We start from the raw sequence: 21,152 nt of genomic DNA on the forward strand, positions 1-21,152 counted from the left end.
TACACACACAAGCAAATGCACGCCAGCAGCTGCACGAACACAGAGGGCTCCTCCAGCTCGGAGCGTATCGCCCCCTGATTGGCTGTACGGCCGGGTGACGTCATCGTCCTCTCTGCAGGAGGAGGGCTGAGAGTTAAAGCCACATTATCTTGTCTGTTTACTTCCTCAGGATGATCATTGACATGCATTAAAACATGTCAAAAACTGCTTTTTTTTCATTGATTTTGCAGCTGTTGTAACTTTACTTAAAGGTTGAATATGTAGAATTTTATTTATAGTGCCGATTCATAACAAAAATTATCTCAGGACACTTTACACAGCAGGTAAAGACCACACTCTATGACTGATTTATGATTTACAGAGACTCAACAATTCCCCAGTAGAGTACGGTGGCGTTGAAAACCTTCACTATAACAGGCAGGAACGTCAGACAGACCCAGCTCTGTTGAGGACGGACATCTGTCTGCACCAGAGGGAGGAAGAGAAGGAGAGAGAAAGAGAGAAAAGACAGACAGATGGACAGAGAGAGACAAACACAGACACAAAGACAGAGACAGACACACTTCCAGTAACTACAATAAAAGCTATATTTAAAAATAATAATAATAATAATAATAACTCGCCCACGGGGCATTTTGAGGGGTATAGAATGAAAATATTGCTTTTCCATAAAAAAATATATTTAGTCTCACTCACTCATCTCATCTCATCTCATCTCATCTCCAACCGCTTATCCAGGGTCGGGTCGCAGGGGCAGCAGCTCCAGCAGGGGACCCCAAACTTCCCTTTCCCAGGCCACATTAACCAGCTCTAACTGGGGGATCACGAGGCGTTCCCAGGCCAGTGTGGAGATATAATCTCTCCACCTGGTCCTGGGTCTTCCTCGAGGCCTCCTCCCAGCTGGACATGCCTGGAACACCTCCCTAGGGAGGCGCCCAGGGTTCATCCTTACTAGATGCCCGAACCACCTCAACTGGCTCCTTTCAACGCAAAGGAGCAGCGGCTCTACTCCGAGTTCCTCACGGATGAGGGTAGGAACGAAGATTGACCGGTAGATCGAGATCTTTGTCTTACTCAGCTCTCTTTTCGTCACAACGATGCGGTAGAGGCGACTGCAACACCGCCCCCGCAGCTCCGATTCTCCGGCCAAACTCACGCTCCATCAACGTTAAAAATAATAATAGAGTAAAAATTGAATTTCCCCATTGCGGGACAAATAAAGGAATTCTTCTTCTTTCTTTTTAAAAACAAATTGTGGTGATTTCTATTTTCTCTACCACCAAGCACGCTCTTTTCCCTTGCAGGTCCTTAGGTCTTTGCATTATATAACATTTGTAAAATTATTTAATATTCTATCATCACTATAAGCCTGAGAATACTCTCATTTGTCCAGGTCATCGTAATCGTCGTTGATCTTTATCTCTAAAAAATAAAAAAGACATTGTGTGGTTGATTACGGCGATATACAGTATTTAAATGTGTGTACGTTGCCTTTGACATGACATCATGGGGCGTCCTGGTCATCCCGTCGGGCAACAACAACAACAACCAAAGCCTCTCATGAAACCAGAGAGAAGAGCGAGAGACACAGAGGGAGATGTGAAGAAGGAGAGGATGTCAGGTATAATTGGTGTGAGTGGGGCATCCAGTTTCAGTGATGTCATTCTTTGCAACCACTGTCTACTCTGAGATGTTGATGCTGCGTGTGCGCATACGTTGCACGCATGTCCTGCACTGGAGCTGCATTTGTTTTCGCAATTTTCTCCTGGTAAATATGCCTTTTTTGATTAAATAAAAAGGTGTATATATCTCATCTCATCTCGTCTTTAACCTCTTATCCGGGGTCGGGTCGCCGGGGCAGCAGCTTTAGCAGGGGACCCCAAACTTCCCTTTCCCGTGTCACATTAACCAGCTCTAACTGGGGGATCCCGAGGCGTTCCCAGGCCAGTGTGGAGATATAATCTCTCCACCTGGTCCTGGGTCTTCCCCGAGGCCTCCTCCCAGCTGGACGTGCCTGGAACACCTCCCTAGGGAGGCGCCCAGGGTTCATCCTTACTAGATGATCCTGAACCACCTCAACTGGCTCCTTTCAACACAAAGGAGCAGCGGCTCTACTCCGAGTTCCTCACGGATGGCTGAACTTCTCCCCCTATCTCTAAGGGAAACTCCAGCCCCCCTCCTGAGAAAACACATTTCGGCCGCTTGTACCCGCGACCTCGTTCTTTGGGTCCTGACCCAGCTTTCATGACCACAGGTGAGGGTAGGAGCCAAGATTGACCGGTAGATCGAGAGCTCTGCCTTCCGTCTCAGCTCTCTTTTAGTCAGTGATTTTACCATTTACTAACAAAACCATTTATATAAATATGCATATATATGATCTTTTGCACTTCATTACAACATACTATAAAACTATACTACAACATATTCTGCACATACATGGAACCTTTTTTAACTGTATGAATGTGTTGTTTCTCTTTGTCTGTTCAATTATGCTGGCTAATACTGCTTAAGCTTTAACCAGTAATTGGTGCTTGTATTCCAAAACCTGTGGTTGTAAATGTAAAATCAAGGCGTTCTGATTAATAGTAACTTCAGGTTTGGCTCTTTTCAAAGCTCATCGCTCTGCTGCTGCTGCTGAACACGCACACAGAGAACGCTACGCCTTTAAAAGCTCCTGGCTCACTTGTTGTGTGTGAGAGGCTTTCTCACTTAACACCTCCAGTCAATGACCTGGTTAACTTTCCAAGGAACCTGTGGCTTGGCTCCGGTTCAAGCTCAATGCAAATCCAATTTGCCGCCGAATATAGCAACAATGCACAAGGCCTGTGTAACCTGTGCAAGCGTTTCTAATGCATACAAACCGTCTGAAATCCTGACAAAAGAAACAGTACAAAGAAGAAAAGGAGCCAAAGTAGCTATGCTCATGTGCTGTCCTTTTATGTCCAATTATTTAAAAGACTAAAGGACGGCTTGACTCATTTCAAGGGTTCTTGTCTTGCCACTTTTGACCACATGAGGGCAGCGTTTGTAATCTTGCGGAGGCAAGGAATAAATGGATTAGACCAAAGAAAAGATCCTTGATTGAGTCACAAATCCTTTGAACAGCATTGTGTGGGTATGTTGGAGGGTTGTAGTTACTTTTACTAAGGTGACCTCTGGACCTTGGATGATGGTCATACACACTGTTACGCTTTATGGTTCAATTTCCAAAATACTCCATGATTTAAATTATATAGGAAATTATATCAGGGCGGCACGGTGGTGTGGTGGTTAGCACTGTCGCCTCACAGCAAGAGGGTTCCTAGTTCCTGTGGTAGACTGGCGTCCTGTCCAGGGTGTACCTGATGTCAGCTGGGGTCGGCTCCAGCCCCCCCCTGCGACCCCGATAGGGACAAGCGGTTGAAGATGAGTGAGTGAGGACATTATATCCTATATCTAGCCTCTCATTCACACGCAAATGGCAGCAAGGCGCTGGAGCACCATCAGGAGCAACTTCAATCTTGTCTAAAGAATGTTTAAGATGTGGACCGGCCGGGTGACATTTAAATTGAAGTAAAACCATATTCAAAAATGCCCAGTCTATGTAATGACCTCCCCTCAGGTGCCCCATGTACCAGTGTTCGTCCTTTTGAAGAAGCAGGCCCCACTGTCATTCATTTCACAATGATTTTACCATTCCCTAACAAAACTACACTAAAGTACGGTATTAAAGTAGTTTAGAGGAGGAGAGGGGAGAAATATGGTGTTGATTCCCAGGGATGAGCGGGGTTGAACAGAGTCGTTTATGACCTATAGTCATTTCATTTAACTGAAATTAATGAATGTGGCCTCTTCTATAGGTCAGGTTTTTTCGAGGGGTTATGATTCGGTTACACCTGATGTTTGAAGAGAGGACATCAGCGACACCAGTAGTCGACGCTAAAGAGAGAGGTTACCAGCACTGGATAGCCACCAGGCGTCTTTTCAGATTAGACGTTAGGCAAAGAGGGGTTACATGTGGCTGAAGGTCTGGAAACGCGGCCGTTGACACTTAGGGAGGGGGTAGGCCTGCATCTCAAGGATGTTACGGATTCATCATCGCCCCGGGTTCAAGTCAAAGACTTTCTTGTGTTGTTCCTAGTTATAATAACGTCATAACAAAAGTATTTAAAATGAAGGTAGTAATGTGTAACTAGGTGGCTTTTATACAGTGTTAATTCTGTAGATGTCTCACTGTAAATTGAGTCCTGTTTCCAGTGCCAGCCGTAGCCGTAGCACACACAGCTACAGTGTGAGCAGCAGTCTTGTTTGCTCTCTGCTGGCAGCTCTCTGATACTGCACCGATCCTGTGGAGTGTAGGTTGAACAGGTTCTACGTGTTACAGTATTAGTAGAGAGGTGTTTGTTCTTTCCTCATGTGCCTCATCATTTGTTATATCCTTACATTGCATAACAGGGTGGTACAATCATTTCCCGGTAAAGGTCAAAGTCAGAGATGTCTCTTTCTCAATTGACGTTTAGTCGACGTACTATCGTGTTGAAATCATTCCAATGTATGTAAGGGGTTTCTATTTCCTGTGCGATGATGTTGAAATGTACTGTGCAATGATTCAGAGAGGACTCAGATGATACACTATGACCAGAAGCAGGACCAGAGACCACCTGAGGGTGATGCTGTGACACAAGTATTCAGCAGTATTAAGTACTCTCTGTCCTGGTTACCAAATATGGCACAACCTTAAATCAAGGAAACAGGGTTTGAGTTCTCGCCTTGATGATTGCACAAACGGAAGAATGCGGGGGCAAGCAGTGATGTGAGCTTACACCGGTGATGTCAACATTTTTCCCTCTCCCTCGTCAGTTGTGGAACAATGCTGAAATAGCTGATGACAAATCTGCCAGCTGACCTCTGAGCGTCATCACGTCTGTTTTTAGCAGTGTACGCGGCAAACCTCGGCCCACTTGGCCTTGGAAGTCCTTGTCTTTCTCTTTCCCGCTGCCCGCGTCGCCCACACTCTCCCCTGGATAGCGCCGCGCGGACGTAGCTTCTCCTCTCGCCTCCACTCTTCCCTCACCCACTGACCCACTGGCGGAAAGCGTGGGGGCCATCTGTGGTGGAGAGGTTACTTTTAGTCGTCCAAGCTGCTATTTTCTCTTTGCTCCTTTTAAAAAAAAAAAAACACAAAGCACAGGCTTACTTACGCAATGCTTGTCTCACTCTCTGGTTCTCTCTCCCATTGCTTCACAGGTCTTGTTTACACAACAGTGAACTTGGCCCGCGGCAGCACACCCTTACAGGAAGAATGACGTTCAAATTTAGACATGAGATGATTTTTTCTCTCCCCAGCTGAATGAAGGAATAAATTCTCACCACCAAGGTTGTATATTAATAACCGCATTTGAGTTAAAGCTGCTCATATCAGTCTAATAAACACACTTAAATCTATTTTCAGCATATTTTTAAAACTATAAACACCAGTTCATACCACTAGAAAACCACCATGTTTCTACGTATATTATCCCACAAAAGGTCTTTCATTGCCGGACCTCTCTCTCCAGTGCTGATCAGGCTGTGGACAAGCATTTCCAGGTATTGTTGGTGCAACTGTCGCGAAGACACACGGAACACTTTCTGAAACAACACCTGACGCAGTAATAGACAGTGGTAGCCTCATATATTTGATTTTCACATGAACAAGTAGAGGTAGATCCAGTCAGGCTGGCGATTCAGTCAAGTTAATCGATCTAAGGTAAATTACTTCGTAGCACGGTGGCTAACGTTACCACTAGCGGCCTGGCTACTGTCCAAAGCAAAAAACAACCATTCTGATGATGGTAATGTCGGGGGAATGATCAAAGTTGTTAGGCTTATTTTGCAGTGCACCATGGATATTTGTATCAATTCTAATAGCAATTCATCAAATAACTGTTTCAGTAAAACCCAAAGATATCAACCTAATGGTGATGTTAGTCAGGGGATCACCAAGTGAGATTCATCTTCTGGGGCCTGTTCCAAATCCAAGCAAACCATCTCATTGATGCTGAGATACATAAACCGAGCAACATGGTTATCCCTAGGGACATGCTTGCATTTCAAAATATTGATTATAGCTGCTCCACATTTGTGTGGGAATTTAAGTGGGAAAATACAGCATGGTTGTGATACATTACTATATAATCTGCACCAGGAAATGCTTATAAATGCGATCCTAAAGATATTTGAAATACAGATACTGTGACATTGCATTTCAAGGTATTCCATCATCAAATGTATGACTTTATTTTGGGATGACACAAAATTAATCAAATCAACAGCATATGACTAACTAACTACTAAGAGATGTGTGTTGACCCAAAGCAGACTCACAGATGTCATAGAGCAGGGGTGTCAAACTCTAATTCACAGTGGGACAAATTTAAAAACTGGGACAAAGTTGCGGGCCAAACTCAAACAAGACTGCAAACGTGCATGTGGTCCCTTCTGTCCAGATGTGTAACGTTGAACCTTTCCAGTGCAGGTCCTTGTTCTTGTCGTGGTGTTTCTCCTGTTTGATTCTTTGGTCACAGCCACGGTGGCTCTGCAGACGAGACAAACAGCTCTTTACCTTCAGACACAGATCATCTGCCTCCCACCGCTGCTGAAAGATCCTGTCCTTCATCTTTCTTTTGCCCGTTTTAGTGGTGTTTGCATCTGTTTTTGGTCATTTTTTTCACTATTTGTGGTGTTTTCATCCGTTTTTAGTCGTTTCTTTCACTTTTTGTGGTGTTTTTCATCTGGTTTTGGTCGTTTTGTCATCTTTACCTTCATACACAGATCATCTGGCTCCCACCGCTGCTGAAAGCTCCTGTTCTCCATCTTTCTTTGGGTCGTTTTTGGGGAGGGGTGGATTCAGTGTGTCTGCAGAGACTGGTAGCATGGCTGCTCATGTTTGTTAACAGAAAAGTAGACGTGTATGTGCTTTATACTCGCGGGCCAGCTCTCAGAGAACCGTGATATGATCTTGAGGGCCAAATATAATTACACCGCGGGCCAGATTTGTCCCACGGGCCTGGCATAGATGATGATTTTAAAAAAGCAACACATGCTTTTCCAGAGTGAAATATCCCTTTATGCTGTGCGGGCACAGTGGGTTGCCAGGGTGAAAAAACGCATGACGGTATCATATGAATATGGTTTTAGACACTAAGAAACTGGAGGTTTTTGATGACTATAGAGGGGGAAAAAGAGAAATGGTCTTTGCAGACTGAACAGCTGATGCAGACACTGTTGCTAATGATAGCTCCTCTGACCACAAGTTGGTCTCGTGTCCTTCACCACACATGACATCACCGAGGAACAAAATGTGTTTACTTCCAAAACTATTTGAACGATGACATTTTAATCTACGATCATTAATGTCAGCTCATTTTTACTTTGTTTTAACTGATGGAGTTAATGTTAAACCTACAGTGTTGCAAGAAATCTAAATGTGCATTAGCCACATCATGCTGCATCTTTCTATTTGAGTACTATTCCAGTCATAATTATTCCTGCAGAACAATGTGGTATAAGTATGAATGGAAAATACAGCATATCTCTTCGGGCAAGTTAACCAACTCGATCTATGTCGTATAGTTGGTTTCAAAAGTCCAATTATTGTGAAATTGCTGTCTGGCTACGTCAACACACTGGTGTGTGTGTGTGTGTGTGTGTGTGTGTGTGTGTGTGTGTGTGTGTGTGTGTGTGCGTGTGTGTACGTATCCACTATCAGGTCATGATGACCTGAAAGAGTGCCACTGAATTTGATTGCTGGTAGAAGCCTTGTTTTGTCCAAAAGCTTTGCCACTGGATGTAAAATGATGCTGTAGGGTACAACGTCTATTGAAGAAGATTATTTTCTCCATGACAAATTAAATCGTGAATGCATTAGAAGAAGATTCTCTACATATGTATCGATGGGCAAAAGGGAAAATCAAATATATATACATTCACTAAAAGACAAACAACATATTAAACAATATCAGCTAGAAATAATTAAATTCATTAATAAGAAGTGAGTGCCTTTAAGGTATTTAGGATGTCACTAAGGACATCTACTGAAGTAGACTGCTCAAAAAACAAATGAAGTCACTGTATAACAACAAGTCAGTTAAACTTCGAGGTTATGAATCTGTCCATTTGGGAAGCGCAGGTGAATCAATTCCACCTGCTTTGTTGCAAATGAAGATGACAACAGGTGCAATGGAAAGGCAAAAACAGGACAACCCCCCAAAAAGGGAATCGTTTCGCATGTGTTGGCCACTGACAATTGCTCTCTCCTCATCCTTCCTAACCGATTCTTCTAGTTTTGTGTTCTGCTAGTGTCCTTGTCACTACTGGTAGCCCATATGTGCGATCACAAGAAGGTTTGTTGTGTCTCAAGAGCATGGAGGAGTTACCAGGAGAACGGCGGTTACATGAGGAAAGCTGGACAGGGCCGTAGAAGGGCTTCAACCCAGCACTAGGACCGATATCTGCTGCTGTGCGAGGAGGAACAGGAGGACCACTGACGGAGCAAAATGACCTCCAGTAACATGTACACCAGGCTGCTGGTGTAGTCTGCAGTTTGGCATTCGTAAAAGAACACAAGAATTGGCAGGTTTGCCCTCGGCGCCCCAGGTTCACACTAGGCACATGTGACAGGCGTGAAAGATTATGGAAATGCTGTGGTGAACATTATGGTGCCTGTAACATCATCCGGCGTGACCGGTTAGGTAGTCGGTCAGCGGTGATCTGTTTCATATATAGCTCATTGAAGCTTTATGCTGCAAAATATTAAAACCTGAGAATTTGTGTTGTCATTTGGCTGCACCTGTCCATCAGATGGATGTTCTTATTCTCTAAGATTCAGCCATATATGGTGTCTTTGGGGAAATTTGCAACCTCAGAATCTGTTTGTCTGTGTGTAAGGTTTGTTTGCACAGCATAAGATCGTAATAACTGGCGGGCATAGCAAAGATGGATGATTGCATGTAGTCGTTTCACTTCTAATGATTTTGTCTACAGGGGCATCTCACCTAAAGTAAGACAACCCTGTCTTAGCCGTCTTACACTTTCTCTCAGTATGTTTTAGAAAGGATTTTTAAGATCTTATTGATATAAGAAGCTTTCTGGCCCCTGTTTGTTGCTGTATTTCCGACCTTCTACTCCCACAGGGACCTGTTCTTAAAGCTTGAGATCCTCCGGCAAAGGTCTTTGAGTCCCGGCTTACAACTGGAGTAGGTAGCCTTTGCAATCAGCAGATGAGGCTACTTGAGTCAGTATCAAGTAGCTTTGTTTAGGCTGAGAATTGGAATTGAATACTGATGAGTTTCAACACTTGGTGAATTCCTTTTACATTTTAGTGTGCCACGCGCTCATTAGGAGTATTTGAGAAAAAATGTGTGTAAAATGCCATAAAGGTAAGAACTGCTTTAATGTCTTTTGCCGATTTTTTAGTTCTCCATCTGATTGTCTGATTCTAATGTCATTAATTTGCTTCCTTGTTTACACTATAACCTGGGTTTTGAAGGATTCTCCGAAAAATAAAGATTATTATCATTAAAACAGTACATTTTCAACTTTTCAGGTCCACATCTCATGTATATATTATGAAACCGTAAAGAACAGCAGAGGGCAGCAGAGTGTTATGGTGCAATCGATGAGTTCCTCACAGACTACTTACCAGCCAAATAAGCTCTGTAACACAGGAAGAGCTGATTTAATGAGAGCGGTAGGAAGCACAGCGTGCTGCCACGGCCCTCGTCACTTGCATGGTATGGAAACACTGCACTTAGATGGAGGATGGAGCCTGACCGGCCACGGCCAAGATTAACGGAGGCAGGCTGCTACTTCCTCCCTTCCCTCTCTTGGCAGTGGCATAATTGCTGAGGTTGCCTAGCGACCGGAAGCATGGAAACAGAAGGTGTCACTTGTTACCTCAGAGCTGGATTTAGCCAAATTGTAAAATAGCCACCGATGGACCATGAGGGGGATCGAGTTGCTAAAGATAAGCAGCAGAAGGCAGGAGGAGGGATCATAAAATAGACAGAGGTCACTTTGAGGGCCATTGATTCATGATGATATTTATAAGAAGGCAACTGTAGATTGGAAAATAACCGGATAAAGATGTTTTAATTGTATTGTCTGTGAACTATGTGTGATGTGAAAGGTGTCATTTAATGTGACAGCCTCTCAACTTCTCTGTTTTATTGATTTAATTTTATTTGTTCATTACCATCTTTTCCAACAGTGGCGAGCAGCTCTGATGACCCAACAACAAACCACCTGCCCAGCACCAGACAGCAGACAGTCAGCAACTAGCTGGTGACCGTAGTGCAGGGGTGGGCAATTCCAGTCCTGCAGAGCCACTGTCCTGCATGTTTTAGGTTTCTCTCTGCTCTAACACACCTGAGTCTAATGATTTGCTCATTATCAAGCAGCTGATGCTCGTCACAGTTTGATTATTGTTAGACTCAGGTGTGTCAGGGAAGGGAGAAACCTAAAACATGCAGGACAGAGGCTCTCCATGACATAGTGTAACACAAACAACTGTAGAAACACAATGAAGAACACTCATAATTACAGAAATAGAAAACAGAGGAGGAATTTGTCTACAAACCCCAAAAGACCTAAGACGGGGGTAGATGAAATATTAGTTTTGTGCTTGTGCAGACAGATTCAATGTGGTCTTTCCAGGATAGCCGATGGTCTCTCATCACACCCAGGTATTCAAATGAAACCCCTGCTTGATTATTTTCATTCTGGATTAAAAATAGGAACAGTAGGAAAGTCAGAAAATGAACCAAACACTATTTCTTCTTTTCTTTCTATTAAACCCAAGCATTCATATCACTGCACTCACCCTCGGAGAAGTTTACTTGTGTGTGGCTCATAGTCAGCTCAGACATGTAGGCCTATGGCTGTTGCTGTGGGAAAACCATGTTAAACAAAATATTAATCATAGCAGATTTGGTTTTCACACACTTTAAAACAAGTCTGGAGTTGGACTTTAATAGAAAATAACTCCCTGACTATCCCTTTGAATGTAAAAGTAGCTGAACATAATTAATATGTTGTATTAACGTTACTTCGGAAAGAAATACTGTACTCACAATACACAAAGGTCACGTTATAACAAGATAATTAGCTTTTGGTCGAGTGAGTTTTATTTTTATAGCCGGAAATTGATCTCAGAGGGCTTTATACCTTTTATAAGAGGGATTAGATAGTAGTACAATTACGTAATAACAAGTAAATAGAGTATACAGTATAGTATAAGACAATATAAATATTAAGTGTGTTAATTTTAAATGACGTACTTTTCAGGAAAAATATTAAATTGTGTAAAATGAGAATTTGATGAGAGAATAGATGCTATGGTTTTAATTCAATTAATCATTTAAATAACTGAGTTACAGTTTTGAGTACTGGCATTAAATTTGTGTTATGATGTGCATGTTGATTGTACCATTGACTGGACCCCCCAGCCTTGGTACTCGTGTGATTCTTTGTTCTCAGATGTCATTAAAGGCTCATCATTCAAGTTCCTAATGTTTGTCTTTTTGACCATTTGTTTCCTTGTTTGTCTGTCGTCCGCCTACTTCTGCTCTTTTACCCTCATCTCCCAATTATTGGCCTTGCATTCCCTCATCTCCTCCTCCCTACCACTTCTTTTCCTCTATGCATTTTCTCACTCATCAACATCTCCCTCCAATAAACATATTCTACAATCTGTACTATCACTCACTCTCTCCTTTCCTATTCCCCATTCATCCCCGTTATTTACTTTTTTCTATCAATCACCGTCACCTTCTTTCGGGCTTCCACTCACTGCTGCTCACATTTCTCCCTCCCTATCATATACCTACATCTCTGCCCATCTCTGGTGTGCACAGAGCGGATGGCCGCGGCCCACTCAGTCCTCTCAGGGAGCAGAAGGTTTGTCCACACCCACTCAGGCTTTGCGTCATGGAATACAGAGATAGAGACAGAGGAGAGAGAACAGATGGGAGGAGGACACACTGGCTGCCTGTTTTATAACATTACTCCTAACAACGCTGTGGTCATCAGTATGACTGTAAAAAAGCAGCCTATTGTAGACTCATCAAGCTGGCGTATATATAGGACTGAGCTGAATATAGAGAGCAGGAACTGACAGTTTTGGTGTGAAAAAGATTGTCCAACACTTTGGGAAGAGGTTTGAAGGTTTATGCAATATTCTGATTTCATTTTTATTTTGTTTTTCTGTGTCCTGCACACACAGTGCCCAACCGTCATGGGTTTATAGCACACCATCGCAGAATACATTCAATTCAATGATTGAACTTTGAACAAAATATTCCTCCTTTTTTCCAAGGCTTTACAAAGATAGTTGATTACTAAAAGGTTCCCTTTTTAAAGGACAACTCAGGTTTTTCATAGTCATCTTACCAAAAGAAGTTAGCATGAATGGAAAGCATTTTATGAAAAAATACATTCCTCAAATCATCATAAACTGGGCAATAAAACATTAAATCAACCTAATTCTCAATCTTTGCGGCACGGTGATGTGGTGGTTAGCGCTGTCGCCCCACGCAAGAGGGTTTCTGGTTCCAATTCGGGCCGGGGCCCTTCTGTGTAGAGTTTGCATGTTCTCCCTGTGTCTGCATGGGTTCTCTCTGGGTTATCTGGCTTCCTCCAACAGTTCAAACACTTAATCTTAATATTAAACAACGCGCTTTCCATTAGAACCAAGATGGAGTCTCTACGATGTTCCTATCAAAAGTTATGGCCTATTTAAAACAGGGTTAGGGTTTAGGATTAGGGTTAGGGTTAGGGTTAGGGGTAAAGGGTTAGAGTCTCTACGACGTTCCTATCAAAAGTTATGGCCTATTTAAAAGAGGGTTAGGGTTTAGGAATAGGGTTAGAGTTTAGGATTAAGGTGTTAGGGTTACGGTTAGGTCCTTCACAAATCGGAAGGGGCACGGTTTGGCTGCTGTTTTGGAGAAAGGTGAAAAGGCAGTCTTTTTAGCTGGTGAGTTACTTTAGTTGGAGGTGAAGTGGTTCCAATTGAGGACAGCCCATTTTGGTCTGTGCTTTATGCTTACATTGGCGTCTGAGGAGCAAGACACCTTTCTGCTAGAAAGTACCCTTCAAGTTCAGACACATTGACTTGTTAAAGTACTGTTAGTGGCCAGTATGGGGGTTGAACCCATGGCCTTGGAGTTATTAGCACCACGCTCTAACCATCTGAGCTAACCAGCCTTCGATGAAAAGTTTTTTAACGACAATTTTTCCACGTAATTTAAACAGGACAGAACGTACAAAGTTGGGCAGGATTGGAATCGTCAGGAAGGGGCACGGTTTAGCTGCTGTTTTGGAGAAAGGTGAAAAGGCAGTCTTTTTAGCTGGTGAGATACTTTAGTTGGAGGTGAAGTGGCTCCAATTGAAGACTGCCCGTTTTGGTTTGCGCGTTATGCTGACATTGGCGTCAGAGGAGAAAGAGAACTTTCTACTAGAAAGTACTCTTCAGGTTCAGACACATTGACTTGTTAAAGTACTGTTAGTGGCCAGTATGGGGGTCAAACCCATGGCCTTGGCGTTATTAGCACCACGTTCTAACCATCTGAGCTAACCGGCCCTCGATCAAAGGTTTTTTAACGACAATTTTTCCACGTAATTTAAACAGGACAGAACGTACAAAGTTGGGCAGGATTGGAATCGTCAGGAAGGGGCACGGTTTAGCTGCTGTTTTGGAGAAAGGTGAAAAGGCAGTCTTTTTAGCTGGTGAGATACTTTAGTTGGAGGTGAAGTGGCTCCAATTGAAAACTGCCCGTTTTGGTTTGCGCGTTATGCTGACATTGGCGTCAGAGGAGAAAGACAACTTTCTACTAGAAAGTACCCTTCAAGTTCAGACACATTGACTTGTTAAAGTACTGTTAGTGGCCAGTATGGGGGTCGAACCCATGGTCTTGGCGTTATTAGCACCACGCTCTAACCATCTGAGCTAACCGGCCCTCGATCAAAGGTTTTTTAACGACAATTTTTCCACGTAATTTAAACAGGACAGAACGTACAAAGTTGGGCAGGATTGGAATCGTCAGGAAGGGGCACGGTTTAGCTGCTGTTTTGGAGAAAGGTGAAAAGGCAGTCTTTTTAGCTGGTGAGATACTTTAGTTGGAGGTGAAGTGGCTCCAATTGAAGACTGCCCGTTTTGGTTTGCGCGTTATGCTGACATTGGCGTCAGAGGAGAAAGACAACTTTCTACTAGAAAGTACCCTTCAAGTTCAGACACATTGACTTGTTAAAGTACTGTTAGTGGCCAGTATGGGGGTCGAACCCATGGCCTTGGCGTTATTAGCACCACGCTCTAACCATCTGAGCTAACCGGCCCTCGATCAAAGGTTTTTTAACGACAATTTTTCCACGTAATTTAAACAGGACAGAACGTACAAAGTTGGGCCGGATTGGAATCGTCAGATGAGACCACCTCCTAGCTTGTTTGGGCCAGATTGGAATCGTCAGATGAGACGATTCAATGTTTACAGACATGCTGAAAAAAATTAAGCTGGCCATCATGAGGTTGAAACCCATGACCGCTGGCCAGCATGAGGGTGGAACCCATAACCTTGACATTATTAGCACCAGGCTCTAACCAGTTTCGATTAAAACTCACCTTCTCGAGAATGTGTTTCCGCAGAGGATAAGGTTTTGATCATTCAATGTTTACAGACATGCTGAAATACCATTTTAGGACTTAGTTTCAGTAGTACTGTGCTCCAACCCTAGAAGATCTTAGAGGACCACATTGTCCTTCTGAAACAAGGTGCAGCTTCTAACCACGAAGGGACTCGAACCCTCAATTTTCTGATCCGAAGTCAGACGCCTTGTCCATTAGGCCACGTGGTCGCACGTTCTCACACGGTCGCACGAGTTTACGCGGTCGCACGAGTTTACGCGGTCGCACAAGTTTAGACCTTCACAAATCGGAAGGGGCACGGTTTGGCTGCTGTTTTGGAGAAAGGTGAAAAGGCAGTCTTTTTAGCTGGTGAGTTACTTTAGTTGGAGGTGAAGTGGCTCCAATTGAAGACTGCCCATTTTGGTTTGCGCGTTATGCTTACATTGGCGTCTGAGGAGCAAGACACCTTTCTACTAGAAAGTACCCTTCAAGTTCAGACACATTGACTTGTTAAAGAACTGTTAGTGGCCAGTATGGGGGTCGAACCCATGGCCTTGGCGTTATTAGCACCACGCTCTAACCATCTGAGCTAACCGGCCTTCGATGAAAAGTTTTTTAACGACAATTTTTCCACGTAATTTAAACAGGACAGAACGTACAAAGTTGGGCCGGATTGGTATCGTCAGATGAGACCACCTCCTAGCTTATTTGGGCCAGATTGGAATCTCCAGATGAGACGATTCAATGTTTACAGACATGCTGAAAAAAATTAAGCTGGCTATCATGAGGTTAAAACCCATGACCGCTGGCCAGCATGAGGGTGGAACCCATAACCTTATTAGCACCAGGCTCTAACCAGTTTCGATTAACACTCACCTTCTCGAGAATGTGTTTCCGCAGAGGATAAGGTTTTGATCATTCAATGTTTACAGACATGCTGAAATTCCGTTTTAGGACTTAGTTTCAGTAGTACTGTGCTCAACCCTAGAAGATCTTAGAGGACCACATTGTCCTTCTGAAACAAGGTGCAGCTTCTAACCACGAAGGGACTCGAACCCTCAATTTTCTGATCCGAAGTCAGACGCCTTGTCCATTAGGCCACGTGGTCGCACGAGTTTAGGCGGTCGCACAAGTTTACGCGGTCGCACAAGTTTAGACCTTCACAAATCGGAAGGGGCACGGTTTGGCTGCTGTTTTGGAGAAAGGTGAAAAGGCAGTCTTTTTAGCTGGTGAGTTACTTTAGTTGGAGGTGAAGTGGCTCCAATTGAAGACTGCCCATTTTGGTTTGCGCGTTATGCTTACATTGGCGTCTGAGGAGCAAGACACCTTTCTACTAGAAAGTACCCTTCAAGTTCAGACACATTGACTTGTTAAAGAACTGTTAGTGGCCAGTATGGGGGTCGAACCCATGGCCTTGGCGTTATTAGCACCACGCTCTAACCATCTGAGCTAACCGGCCTTCGATGAAAAGTTTTTTAACGACAATTTTTCCACGTAATTTAAACAGGACAGAACGTACAAAGTTGGGCCGGATTGGAATCATCAGGAAGGGGCACGGTTTGGCTGCTGTTTTGGAGAAAGGGGAAAAGGCAGTGTTTTTAGCTGGTGAGATACTTTAGTTGGAGGTGAAGTGGCTCCAATTGAAGACTGCCCATTTTGGTTTGCGCGTTATGCTTACATTGGCATCAGAGGAGAAAGACAACTTTCTACTAGAAAGTACCCTTCAAGTTCAGACACATTGACTTGTTAAAGAACTGTTGTGGCCAGTATGGGGGTCGAACCCATGGCCTTGGCGTTATTAGCACCACGCTCTAACCATCTGAGCTAACCGGCCTTCGATGAAAAGTTTTTTAACGACAATTTTTCCACGTAATTTAAACAGGACAGAACGTACAAAGTTGGGCCGGATTGGAATCGTCAGATGAGACCACCTCCTAGCTTGTTTGGGCCAGATTGGAATCGTCAGATGAGACGATTCAATGTTTACAGACATGCTGAAAAAAATTAAGCTGGCCATCATGAGGTTGAAACCCATGACCGCTGGCCAGCATGAGGGTGGAACCCATAACCTTGACATTATTAGCACCAGGCTCTAACCAGTTTCGATTAACACTCACCTTCTCGAGAATGTGTTTCCGCAGAGGATAAGGTTTTGATCATTCAATGTTTACAGACATGCTGAAATACTGTTTTAGGACTTATTGTCAGCAGTACTGTGCTCAACCCTAGAAGATCTTAGAGGACCACATTGTCCTTCTGAAACAAGGTGCAGCTTCTAACCACGAAGGGACTCGAACCCTCAATTTTCTGATCCGAAGTCAGACGCCTTGTCCATTAGGCCACGTGGTCCATGTTCTCACACGGTCGCTGGAGTTTACGCGGTCGCACAAGTTTAGGCGGTCGCACAAGTTTAGACCTTCACAAATCGGAAGGGGCACAGTTTGGCTGCTGTTTTGGAGAAAGGTGAAAAGGCAGTCTTTTTAGCTGGTGAGTTACTTTAGTTGGAGGTGAAGTGGCTCCAATTGAAGACTGCCCATTTTGGTTTGCGCATTATGCTGACTTTGGCGTCTGAGGAGCAAGACACCTTTCTACTAGAAAGTACCCTTCAAGTTCAGACACATTGACTTGTTAAAGAACTGTTAGTGGCCAGTATGGGGGTCGAACCCATGGCCTTGGCGTTATTAGCACCACGCTCTAACCATCTGAGCTAACCGGCCTTCGATGAAAAGTTTTTTAACGACAATTTTCCCACGTAATTTAAACAGGACAGAACGTACAAAGTTGGGCCGGATTGGAATCGTCAGATGAGACCACCTCCTAGCTTGTTTGGGCCAGATTGGAATCGTCAGATGAGACGATTCAATGTTTACAGACATGCTGAAAAAAATTAAGCTGGCCATCATGAGGTTGAAACCCATGACCGCTGGCCAGCATGAGGGTGGAACCCATAACCTTGACATTATTAGCACCAGGCTCTAACCAGTTTCGATTAACACTCACCTTCTCGAGAATGATTTTCCGCAGAGGATAAGGTTTTGATCATTCAATGTTTACAGACATGCTGAAATACCGTTTTAGGACTTATTGTCAGCAGTACTGTGCTCAACCTTAGAAGATCTTAGAGGACCACATTGTCCTTCTGAAACAAGGTGCAGCTTCTAACCACGAAGGGACTCGAACCCTCAATTTTCTGATCCGAAGTCAGACGCCTTGTCCATTAGGCCACGTGGTCGCACGTTCTCAAACGGTCGCACGAGTTTACGCGGTCGCACAAGTTTAGGCGGTCGCACAAGTTTAGTCCTTCACAAATCGGAAGGGGCACAGTTTGGCTGCTGTTTTGGAGAAAGGTGAAAAGGCAGTCTTTTTAGCTGGTGAGTTACTTGAGTTGGAGGTGAAGTGGCTCCAATTGAAGACTGCCCATTTTGGTTTGCGCGTTATGCTGACATTGGCGTCTGAGGAGCAAGACACCTTTCTACTAGAAAGTACCCTTCAAGTTCAGACACATTGACTTGTTAAAGAACTGTTAGTGGCCAGTATGGGGGTTGAACCCATGGCCTTGGCGTTATTAGCACCACGCTCTAACCATCTGAGCTAACCGGCCTTCGATGAAAAGTTTTTTAACGACAATTTTTCCACGTAATTTAAACAGGACAGAACGTACAAAGTTGGGCCGGATTGGAATCGTCAGATGAGACCACCTCCTAGCTTGTTTGGGCCAGATTGGAATCGTCAGATGAGACGATTCAATGTTTACAGACATGCTGAAAAAAATTAAGCTGGCCATCATGAGGTTGAAACCCATGACCGCTGGCCAGCATGAGGGTGGAACCCATAACCTTGACATTATTAGCACCAGGCTCTAACCAGTTTCGATTAACACTCACCTTCTCGAGAATGTGTTTCCGCAGAGGATAAGGTTTTGATCATTCAATGTTTACAGACATGCTTAAATTCCGTTTTAGGACTTAGTTTCAGTAGTACTGTGCTCAACCCTAGAAGATCTTAGAGGACCACATTGTGCTTCTGAAACAAGGTGCAGCTTCTAACCACGAAGGGACTCGAACCCTCAATTTTCTGATCCGAAGTCAGACGCCTTGTCCATTAGGCCACGTGGTCGCACGTTCTCTCAAGGTCGCACGAGTTTACACGGTCGCACAAGTTTACGCGGTCGCACAAGTTTAGACCTTCACAAATCGGAAGGGGCATGGTTTGGCTGCTGTTTTGGAGAAAGGTGAAAAGGCAGTGTTTTTAGCTGGTGAGTTACTTTAGTTGGAGGTGAAGTGGCTCCAATTGAAGACTGCCCATTTTGGTTTGCGCGTTATTCTGACATTGGCGTCTGAGGAGCAAGACACCTTTCTACTAGAAAGTACCCTTCAAGTTCAGACACATTGACTTGTTAAAGAACTGTTAGTGGCCAGTATGGGGGTTGAACCCATGGCCTTGGCGTTATTAGCACCACGCTCTAACCATCTGAGCTAACCGGCCTTCGATGAAAAGTTTTTTAACGACAATTTTTCCTCGTAATTTAAACAGGACAGAACGTACAAAGTTGGGCCGGATTGGAATCGTCAGATGAGACCACCTCCTAGCTTGTTTGGGCCAGATTGGAATCGTCAGATGAGACGATTCAATGTTTACAGACATGCTGAAAAAAATTAAGCTGGCCATCATGAGGTTGAAACCCATGACCGCTGGCCAGCATGAGGGTGGAACCCATAACCTTGACATTATTAGCACCAGGCTCTAACCAGTTTCGATTAACACTCACCTTCTCGAGAATGTGTTTCCGCAGAGGATAAGGTTTTGATCATTCAATGTTTACAGACATGCTTAAATTCCGTTTTAGGACTTAGTTTCAGTAGTACTGTGCTCAACCCTAGAAGATCTTAGAGGACCACATTGTGCTTCTGAAACAAGGTGCAGCTTCTAACCACGAAGGGACTCGAACCCTCAATTTTCTGATCCGAAGTCAGACGCCTTGTCCATTAGGCCACGTGGTCGCACGTTCTCTCAAGGTCGCACGAGTTTACACGGTCGCACAAGTTTACGCGGTCGCACAAGTTTAGACCTTCACAAATCGGAAGGGGCATGGTTTGGCTGCTGTTTTGGAGAAAGGTGGAAAGGCAGTGTTTTTAGCTGGTGAGTTACTTTAGTTGGAGGTGAAGTGGCTCCAATTGAAGACTGCCCATTTTGGTTTGCGCATTATGCTGACTTTGGCGTCTGAGGAGCAAGACACCTTTCTACTAGAAAGTACCCTTCAAGTTCAGACACATTGACTTGTTAAAGAACTGTTAGTGGCCAGTATGGGGGTCGAACCCATGGCCTTGGCGTTATTAGCACCACGCTCTAACCATCTGAGCTAACCGGCCTTCGATGAAAAGTTTTTTAACGACAATTTTTCCACGTAATTTAAACAGGACAGAACGTACAAAGTTGGGCCGGATTGGAATCGTCAGATGAGACCACCTCCTAGCTTGGTTGGGCCAGATTGGAATCGCCAGATGAGACGATTCAATGTTTACAGACATGCTGAAAAAAATTAAGCTGGCCATCATGAGGTTGAAACCCATGACCGCTGGCCAGCATGAGGGTGGAACCCATAACCTTGACATTATTAGCACCAGGCTCTAACCAGTTTCGATTAACACTCACCTTCTCGAGAATGTGTTTCCGCAGAGGATAAGGTTTTGATCATTCAATGTTTACAGACATGCTTAAATACCGTTTTAGGACTTAGTTTCAGTAGTACTGTGCTCAACCCTAGAAGATCTTAGAGGACCACATTGTCCTTCTGAAACAAGGTGCAGCTTCTAACCACGAAGGGACTCGAACCCTCAATTTTCTGATCCGAAGTCAGACGCCTTGTCCATTAGGCCACGTGGTCGCACGTTCTCACACGGTCGCACGAGTTCACGCGGTCGCACAAGTTTAGGTGGTCGCACAAGTTTAGATCTTCACAAATCGGAAGGGGCACAGTTTGGCTGCTGTTTTGGAGAAAGGTGAAAAGGCAGTCTTTTTAGCTGGTGAGTTACTTTAGTTGGAGGTGAAGTGGTTCCAATTGAGGACAGCCCATTTTGGTCTGTGCTTTATGCTTACATTGGCGTCTGAGGAGCAAGACACCTTTCTACTAGAAAGTACCCTTCAAGTTCAGACACATTGACTTGTTAAAGAACTGTTAGTGGCCAGTATGGGGGTCGAACCCATGGCCTTGGCGTTATTAGCACCACGCTCTAACCATCTGAGCTAACCGGCCCTCGATCAAAGGTTTTTTTAACGACAATTTTTCCACGTAATTTAAACAGGACAGAACGTACAAAGTTGGGCCGGATTGGAATCGTCAGATGAGACCACCTCCTAGCTTGTTTGGGCCAGATTGGAATCGTCAGATGAGACGATTCAGTGTTTACAGACATGCTGAAAAAAATTAAGCTGGCCATCATGAGGTTGAAACCCCTGACCGCCATGAGGGTGGAACCCATAACCTTGACATTATTAGCACCAGGCTCTAACCAGTTTC

The sequence above is a fragment of the Echiichthys vipera genome (genome assembly GCF_963691815.1).
Source record: "Echiichthys vipera genome assembly, chromosome: 12".
NCBI lineage: Eukaryota > Metazoa > Chordata > Actinopteri > Perciformes > Trachinidae > Echiichthys > Echiichthys vipera.